The 9,493-nt window shown below is 36.8% G+C and overlaps 1 non-coding gene across 1 annotated transcript; it reads right to left on the bottom strand.

Moving 5' to 3' along the window:
* Nucleotides 1-3,820: 3,820 nt before the first annotated feature.
* On the bottom strand, nt 3,821-3,923 carry LOC132684495 (small nucleolar RNA U13). The gene has a single exon (XR_009612704.1). It is a non-coding gene; the product is annotated as a small nucleolar RNA U13 (small nucleolar RNA).
* Between the last annotated feature and the right edge of the window lie 5,570 nt (nt 3,924-9,493).

The raw sequence follows: 9,493 nt of genomic DNA, 5'->3' as shown, positions 1-9,493 counted from the left end.
TGTGGTATCTTTATTTGATTTGGTGTTTGTCCATTTTCTTAAGTGTTTTTCAAAGAGTGGTTTTGTTTAAGTCCAGTTTAAAAGATTTTCTTCTAGATATTTTATACATTAGGTTTTACATTTAGGTCTGTCATTCATTATGAGTTATTTTTGTACATGGTTGAGATGGGTTTTTTTTTTAAAGGAATATTTAGTTGTTCAAGCACTATTTATTGAAAAAAACATCCTTTCTCCATTAAATTGCATTTGTACCTTTGTCAAAAGTCATTTTTACATGATTTTATTTTTGGAATCTTCTTCTTCTTCTTCTTCTTCTTCTTCTTCTTCTTCTTCTTCTTTTATTATTATTTTATTATTATTATTAAGTAACCTTTACCCCCAACATGGGGCTTGAACACAAGAGCCTGGATTAAGAGTTGCATGCTCTACTGGCTGAACCAGCCAACTGACCCTATTTTTGGAATCTTGGTTATAGTCCATTAATCTATCTTTATGCTTATATTATACTGTTTTAATTACGGTAGCTTTACAGTAATGCTCATAATCATCTAATATTATTTTCCAAAGTTGTTTTTAGGAGTTCTAGGTCCTTTGGATTTTATTATGATTTTCAGCTTGTCAATTTCTGGAGAAAAAAAAAATCTCCTGGGATTTTTATTAGAAATGCATTGAACCTATAGATCAATTTGGGGAGAGTTGATATCTTGACAATATTGAGTCTTCTGACCCATGAACAAAGTATGTATCTCATTCATTTAGGTCTCTTGAGTTTCTCTCAGCAATGTTTTGTCCTTTTCAGTTTAAGATCTTTCACATCCATGCTGTTTCAAAGGGACACATGCACCCCAATGTTTATAGCAGCACTATCAACAGTAGCCAAAGTATGGAAAGAGCCCAAATCCATCCATTGATGGATGAAGCAATAAAGAAGATGTGGTATATAGTGGCACCTGGGTGGCTCAGTCAGTTAAGTATCTGACTTGGGCTCTGGTCATGATCTCACAGTTCATGGGTTCAAGCCCTGCATCAGGCTCTGTGCTGACAGCTCAGAGCCTGGAGCCTGTTTTGGAATCTGTGTCTCCCTCTCTCTCTGTCCCTCCACCTCCCCCCACCCCAACATCGCATGCTCTCTCTCTCTCTCTCTCTCAAAAATAAATTAAAAAGTATTAAAAAGAAGTTGTGGTAAATATATACAATGGAGTATTACTCGGCAATCAAAAAGAACGAAAGCTTGCCATTTGCAACTATGTGGATGGAACTAGAGGGTATTATGCTAAGTGAAATTAGTCAGTCAGAGAAAGGCAAATACCATATGACTTCACTCATATGAGGACTTTAAGATATAAAACAGATGAACATAAGGGAAGGGAAACAAAAATAATATAAAAATAGGGAGGGGGACAAAACATAAGAGACTCTTAAATATGGAGAACAAACAGAGGGTTGCTGGAGAGGTTATGGGAGGGGGGGATGTTTTAAATGGGTAAGGGGCATTGAGGGATCTACTCCTGAAATCATTGTTGCGCTACATGCTAACTAACTAGGATGTAAATTTAAAAAACAAACAAACAAAAAAAAACAGCCACACCTGAAACTCACCAAGTTGTGCACATTAAACATGTATACCTTTTTGTATGTCAATCATTTGTCAATGAAGTAGTTTTAAAAAAAAAGATTTTTCACATCTTTTGTCACATTTATCCTTAAGTCTTTCATTATTTTTTGATGCTATCTTAAAATTTCAATTTTTAATTGTTCATTGCCAATATATAGAAATTCAATTCATTTTTGTGTATCAATCTTGTATCTTGTGCCTCCCTAAGTTTATTAGTTTTTGTGGCAGTTTTGTATACTGCACTGAAATTTCTACAGAGATAATCATGTTATTTATGAAAAGACAGTTTTTCTTCTTTCTTCAATATGGACTCCTTTTATTTATTTTTTAGAAATATGATTTCACCTGGGTTTTCTTTTTAGTTTGCAAAAAAGAATTGAATTGGTTGGTTTTTGAAGGGTTGAATTCCTCTTGGGATGAATCCCACTTGGTCATGATGTAGTATCCTTTTTACATATTGTTAAATTTATTGAAATTATGTTTAGAGTTTTTGTATCTATATACAATATTGAATAAAAGTGGTGATAGAAGACATCCCCCTATCTTGTTCTTGATCTTAGTGGGAGAGTATTCAGTCTTTAACCAATGAATGTGATGTTAGCTGTCAGTATTTTATAAATGTCTTTTATCAGGTTGAAGAAGTTTCCTCATACTCCTAGCTTGCCAAGAATTTTTATTAGAAATAAATATAAGATTTTGTCAAATGCAGTGTTTGCACCTATTGAGATGATTATATGGTTTTTCTCCTTTGGTTTGCTAATATGATGAATTACTGTTTGATTTTTTTTAATATGAAATTTATTGTCAAATTGGTTTCCATACAACACCCAGGGCTCATCCCAACAGGTGCCCTCCTCAATACATATCACCCACCCCCCCCTCCCTCCCACCCTCCATCAATCCTCAGATTGTTCTCAGTTTTTAAGAGTCTCTTATGGTTTGGCTCCCTCCCTCTCTAACTTTTTTTTTTCCTTCCTCTCCCCCATGGTCTTCTGTTAAGTTTCTCAGGATCCACATAAGAGTGAAACCATATGGTATCTGTCTTTCTCTGTATGGCTTATTTCACTTAGCATAACACTCCAGTTCCATCCACGTTGCTACAAAAGGCCAGATTTCATTCTTTCTCATTGCCACGTAGTATTCCATTGTGTATACAAACCACAATTTCTTTATCCATTCATCAGTTGATGGACATTTAGGCTCTTTCCATTATTTGGCTATTGTTGAAAGTGCTGCTATAAACATTGGGGTACAAGTGCCCCTATGCATCAGTACTCCTGTATCCCTTGGGTAAATTCCTAGCAGTGCTATTGCTGGGTCATAGGGTAGGTCTATTTTTAATTTTTTGAGGAACCTCCACACTGTTTTCCAGAGTGGCTGTACCAGTTTGCATTCCCTACTGTTTGATTTTTGAACAGTAAAACAATTCTGCATTTTGGGGGCGAACACACCCACTTGGTTATATTATGTTATCCTTTTTTATACCATTGAGTTCAATTTGCTAAAATTTTGTTTAGATTTTTTGCTTCTATGTACATGAGAGATATTAGTCTGTAGTTTTGTTTCCTGTAATATCTTTGTCTGGGTTTGGAGTTGGGATAATACTGGCCGCATAGAATGAGTTGGGAGTTTTTCTTTGGAAAATCTTGTGTAGAATTAGTATTACTTCTTCCTTCTATAGAATTAGTATTAGTACAGATACTAATTTCTTTATTTTTTTAATGTTTATTTTTAAGAGAGAGACAGAGAGAGAGAGAGAGAGAGAGAGAGCAAGCTGGGGAGGGGCAAAGAGAGAGGGAGACACAGAATCCAAAGGAGGCTTCAGGCTCCGAGCTGTCAGCACAGAGGCTGATGCGGGGCTCGAACCCACTAACTGTGAGATCATGACCTGAGCCAAAGTTGGATGCTTAACTGACTGAGCCACACAGGTGCCCCTCTATAATTTCTATAGAGCTAATATTATTACTTCTAGCTATGTGGGCCTGAAATTTTCCATGTGGAAAGGCTTTTAAGTACAAGTTCAATTTCTTTAACAGATATAGGGCTTTTTAAGTTATCTATTTATTTTTGTGTGAGCTATGGTAAGTTATGTCTTTCAAGGAGTTTTTCCATTTTATCTAGGTTGTGAAATTTATTGGCATAAAGTTATTACTAGTCATAATAATCTATTTTTACCCCCTTTTTCTTGTTTGTTTGTGTTTTTCACATGAGATGGACAATACACTGCAGTTGTTACAAGGTTTGAAGGAGGCACATGTCACAAAACAGCATGAACATCAATTATCACACTTATGACTTACAAAAGGATCTATTTTTATTCTTAATACCTATAGAATATGTGGTGATATCAACTCTGCATTCCTGTTATTGATAATTTATCTTTTTACTTTTTTTCCTGATTAGTCTGGCTACAGCTTAATCCATTTTACTGATTTTTCCGAAAGAACCAGCCTTTGCTTTATTTGATTCTATTGTTTTCTTCTTTTCTATTTCATTGGATTCTGCCTTGGTCTTTATTATTCCTTTTTTCTGCTTTATGTCTGATTTGCTCTTTCTTTTCTAGTTTTGTAAGGTAGAAGCTGAGATCATTGATTTGAAAGCTTTCTTTTTCTTAATATAGACATTTAGTGTTGTAGGTTTTCCCTTAAGTAATGCGTTAATCACATCTACAAATCCTGATATGTTGTTTTCATTTTCATTCAGTTGCAAATACTTTTAAAATTCCTCTTTTGATTTTTTCTTTAATCTCCCAGTTATAAAGAAAGGTATTGTTTGGTTTCCAAATACTGGGGGATTTTCCAAGGATCTTTTAGTTATTGATTTCTAATTTAATTTTTCTGTGGTCAGAGAACATAGGTTGTATGACTTGAATCCTATTGTGTTTTATTGAGTCTTGTGACCCAGAATAGTTCTTTGTGCACTTGAGAAGAATGTGTATTCTGCTATTGTTAGGTGTTTTACAAAAGTCAATCAGGTCAAGTGATTAGTTTTTAAAATTTTCTATATCCATACTGATTTTCTGCATACGTGGTCTAGCAATTATTGAGTAGTGTTAAAATCTCTGACTATAATTATGGAGTCATCTATTTCTTTGTGCAGTTCTATCAGTTTTAACTTCATGTATTTTGAGGTACTGTTATTAGGTTCATAAATGTTTAAGATTGTTATTTTCTCTTGATGAATTGATCCTTTATCCTTATAATGATAAAATGACCTTCTTTATCCCTGGAAATATTCTTTGGTCTGAAATGTATTTTGTTTGATTTTAAAGTAGTTGATCTCATTTTCTTTCGGCTAGTGTTAGCGTGGTTTCTCTCTTTCCATCCTTTCACTTTTAACCTATTTGTTACATCATCTTCATATTTAAAGTGCACTTTTTGTAGGAAGCATATAGTTGGGTCTTGCTTTTTTATTCAACCTGATAAGCTATGCCTTTTAATCAGGCTATTTACACCATTTATATTTAATTTGATTATTAATGTTGTTAGATTTGAGTATCTCCTTTTGCTGTTTGTTTTCTATTTGTCCCACCTGTTATTTGTTGCCCCATTCCTAGTTTTCTACCTTCGGTTGGACTAATCAAGTTTCTTTTTGATATGATTTTATCTCCTTAGTTGCTTTATTAATTATAATTCTTTATTTTGATATGTTAGTGATTGCTTAACGGTTTATAATATGTATTTATCTATCATAGTCTGCCTTAAAGTGATATTATGCCTCTTCACACGTAATATAAGAACCTTACAATATATTCTTTCATTTATCCCCTCCTGGCCTATTTGATATTGTCATGCATTTTATTTTCCATTTTTCATTTTCATTTCATTTGGGTCTTCCTTAATATTTTCTGTGACTCTACTTTTTTGAATATATACAATACAGTTATAATAACTGTCTTAATGTTCTTTTCTGTAAATGCTAACATCTGTGTCACTTCTGGATTGCTTTTCACTAATTCTTTTTCCCCCTATCAGTTGTATTTTCTTGACTCTTTGTATAGCTGGTAATCTTTGTTTGGATGCCAGGTAGGTCTGGAGCGGTGCTCATTGTAGGGCTGCTTCTCCACTACTGAGGCAAGACCTTCCTGAATACTCTACCCAGTGCCTTGTAAATTTTGAGTTTTTCCAGCCTGATTGAAATAGGCGCTGTTCCTAGCCCAATGTGAATGACAAGAACGCTTCCCTCTAATCTTTACAGGTGGTTCTTTCTCTGGCCTAGGACCATTTCCTTAGATGCATACACTGATCAGAAATAGTTGAGGGAGGACTCTCTGCAGATCTGTCCAGTATTCTGTTTCTGTGAGGTTGTCTTTTTTCTGTTATTCTGTCCTGTGAACTCTAGCTGCTTCAGTCTCCCTGGACTCTAGGGTCTGTTTTCTGAACTCAGGGAGTCTGCCAGACTCTGTCTCAACTTTCTCTTCCTTCTGCCATGCTTGGAAACTCTCAAAGTAGCAAGCTGGGGCAGTTGTAGGACTCACCTTGTCAGTTTCCTGTCTCTCAGAGATCACTGTCCTCCGTTGCTTCATATAGAGTACCTTAAAAACTGTTGTTTTAGATATTGTGTCTGTTTTTTTTTTTGTTTGTTTGTTTTAGATACTTTGGGTGGGATGGTCCTTGTGTGTTCATCTTGGCCAAAAAGAGAAGTCTAGTCATTGCTTCTTTCCCTCTCTTTGAGATTTAATCCTTTCTCTTTTAACTTTTTTGGGGGAAAATATGAAGGCTTAGAAAAGTTGTAAAAATTATTCAGGGAACACCTGTATACACTTCATCTAGATTCATCAGTTGTTAACATTTTGCTACATTTGTGCACGCTTTCTTTCTCACTCTCTCTCACACACACACTTTAATTGAACTATGGGAGAGAAATTGCAGACATCGTGATAGTTAATCATTAAATAAATCTTAAGAATAAAATCACTTTCCTATATAACAACAATACAATGATCAAATTCAGGAAAGAGTATAAGTGGAAGAAGCAGAAATTGCCTTTTAAAGATTGAGCTCAGAAAAAAATAAAATAAAATAAAGGTTGGGTTCAGTATTGGCATCCCTTGACTTTCACTCTATTCCATTTGTAAAAGCAGTGACAGGCCAGCCCAGATTGATTGATTGATTGATTGATTGATTGATTTCAATATATGAAGTTTATTGTCAAATTGGTTTCCATACAACACCCAGTGCTCATCCCAAAAGGTGCCCTCCTCAATACCCATCAGCCACCCTCCTCTCCCTCCCACCCCCCATCAACCCTCAGTTTGTTCTCAGTTTTTAAGAGTCTCTTATGCTTTGTCTTTCTCCCACTCTAACCTCTTTTTTTTTTTTTTCCTTCCCCTCCCCCATGGGTTTCTGTTACGTTTCTCAGGATCCACATAAGAGTGAAAACATATGGTATCTGTCTTTCTCTGTATGGCTCATTTCACTCATTTCACTCTGCAGTTCCATCCATGTTGCTACAAAGGGCCATATTTCATTCTTTCTCATTGCCACATAGTACTCCATTGTGTATACAAACCACAATTTCTTTATCCATTCATCAGTTGATGGACATTTAGGCTCTTACCATAATATGGCTATTGTTGAGAGTGCCGCTATAAACATTGGGGTACAAGTGCCCCTATGCATCAGTACTCCTGTATCCCTTGGGTAAATTCCTAGCAGTGCTATTGCTGGGTCATAGGGTAGGTCTATTTTTAATTTTTTGAGGAACCTCCACACTGTTTTCCAGAGTGGCTGCACCAATTTGCATTCCCACCAACAGTGCAAGAGGGTTCCCGTTTCTCCACATCCTCTCCAGCATCTATAGTCTCCTGATTTGTTCATTTTGGCCACTCTGACTGGCATGAGGTGATATGTGATATCTGAGTGTGGTTTTGATTTGTATTTCCCTGATGAGGAGTGATGTTGAGCATCATTTCATGTGCCTGTTGGCCATCCGGATGTCTTCTTTAGAGAAGTGTCTATTCATGTTTTCTGCCCATTTCTTCACTGGGTTATTTGTTTTTCGGGTGTGGAGTTTGGTGAGCTCTTTATAGATTTTTGGATACTAGCCCTTTGTCTGATATGTCATTTGCAAATATCTTTTCCCATTCCGTTAGGCCAGCCAGATTTAAAAGGAGAAATATGTCCCCATTTCTCAGCCAGAGGAATGTCAAAGAATTACAGGTTATTTTAAATCTATCACATTGTACATATTCATTTCCAGTTGTCTCAATAATATACTTTGCAGCAACTTTTTTTCAATCCAGAAATTCAGATGTCAAATCTCCTTAGTCTCATTGGGCTAGGAACAGTCTTTAATCTGAAACAGTTTTGTTTTTGTTTTTTTAATTTTTTTTTAACGCTTATTATTGAGAGACAGAGACAAAGCGTGAGCATGGGAGGAGGAGAGAGAGGGGAAGACACAGAATCTGAAGCAGGCTCCAGGCTCTGAGCTATCAGCACACAGCCCGACGTGGGGTTCAAACTCACAAACCGTGAGATCATGACCTGAGCCGAAGTCAGACGCTTAACCGACTGAGCTACCCAGGCACCCCTGAAACAGTTTTGTTTTTTGTTTTTTTTTTGTCTTTACGACATTGAAATATCTGAGGTGTACAGACCAGTTGTTTTGTAGACTGTCCCATAATTTGGGCTTATCTGTTTCCTTGTGATTAAATTCCAGTTCTGTATTTGGAATACAATAAAGGTGATGTCATGTTCTTAGAACACCACCTCATGTGTGATGCCAATTTGTACTACTGGTGAACTTAACTTTGAGTACTTGATTAAGGTGGTATCTGCCAGATTTCTCCAATGTACTGGCACTCTATCTCCATCATAATTGGTAAGTAATCGCCAAGGATGTTCTTTTTTTTCTTTTCCTTTAAATTAAAAACAACAACAACAAAAAACAAACAAACAAAAGGTTTGTATTCTGTGTTAGAGAAGCCCTTAATCTATTGTGTATCAGTTCTGCTGACTGTCACTTATGTGTGACCTCCTGTGTTTCAGGATTTTGTCATTAACTTGCATTTGCATGAATCTTATGGGACTGAATCAAAGAAGCGTCCTCCAGAGTGCGGTTTTTTTTTTTTTTTTTTTTTTTTAAATTTATTTTTTATTTTTTTTTTATTGCTTCTGCTTAGAACACAGGGAACTTGGTAACTCTTTAAAGCCTCATGTTTGGGTCTCCTTCTTCCAGTCCCAGATCACAGTGTCAGCAGAAACTCTCCACGTGCTCTCAAGCAAAGCCAGGTGCTCAGAGGTCAATGACCCAGTGCTGGTTCTTCCCACGGTTTGTTCCTTTTGGGTCGGGGTAATTCTTGGAGAATCTCTTAGTTTCTTGTCAGTGGTGGGTGTCCTGGAGAATCTGGCCTGCTATCCTGCCTGCCTAAGCAGAACCCAGGATGATTTTTCACTTAAATCTTTAGTATAAACATCATTCTGTCTTGACCTTCCGTAATAATATCTTTGAAGATATTAGGATTTTGAATAATTTATTCAGTTAATATTTTCAATCGTCCTGTGAAATGGGAAGGCAGGTGAATTGGTACATTACGTAGTTGAGAAAGCTGAAACCTGTCAGGTGATGTAAGTTTACTAACCTCTGAAGCCTCAGTTTCCTGTTCTGTAAAACCAGAACTAACCCCCTCTTTGAACGAGCCAATGCTTTGTGAGCATTTACGGGGTGAATCTGGGAAGCGCCCAGCACCTAACTCAGTATTACTGGCACCAGGCTTTAGATCTTCCAAAAGACAAGATGTCCACCCCTCTTTCTCCCTCCTCGTTCTTCCACTGCCCGGGTGGGGTCCGGCCGGCCTGGGGTGGAGCGCCATGCTAGCGGAGAAACTGGCAGACCAGCCCGCGAGGCCCGGAGGACCGGACTCTCGGGGCGGACGCG

Source organism: Panthera onca, chromosome C2 (assembly GCF_046562875.1).
Source record: "Panthera onca isolate mPanOnc1 chromosome C2, mPanOnc1 haplotype 2, whole genome shotgun sequence".
NCBI lineage: Eukaryota > Metazoa > Chordata > Mammalia > Carnivora > Felidae > Panthera > Panthera onca.
This window is presented reverse-complemented; position numbering and strand designations above follow the sequence as displayed.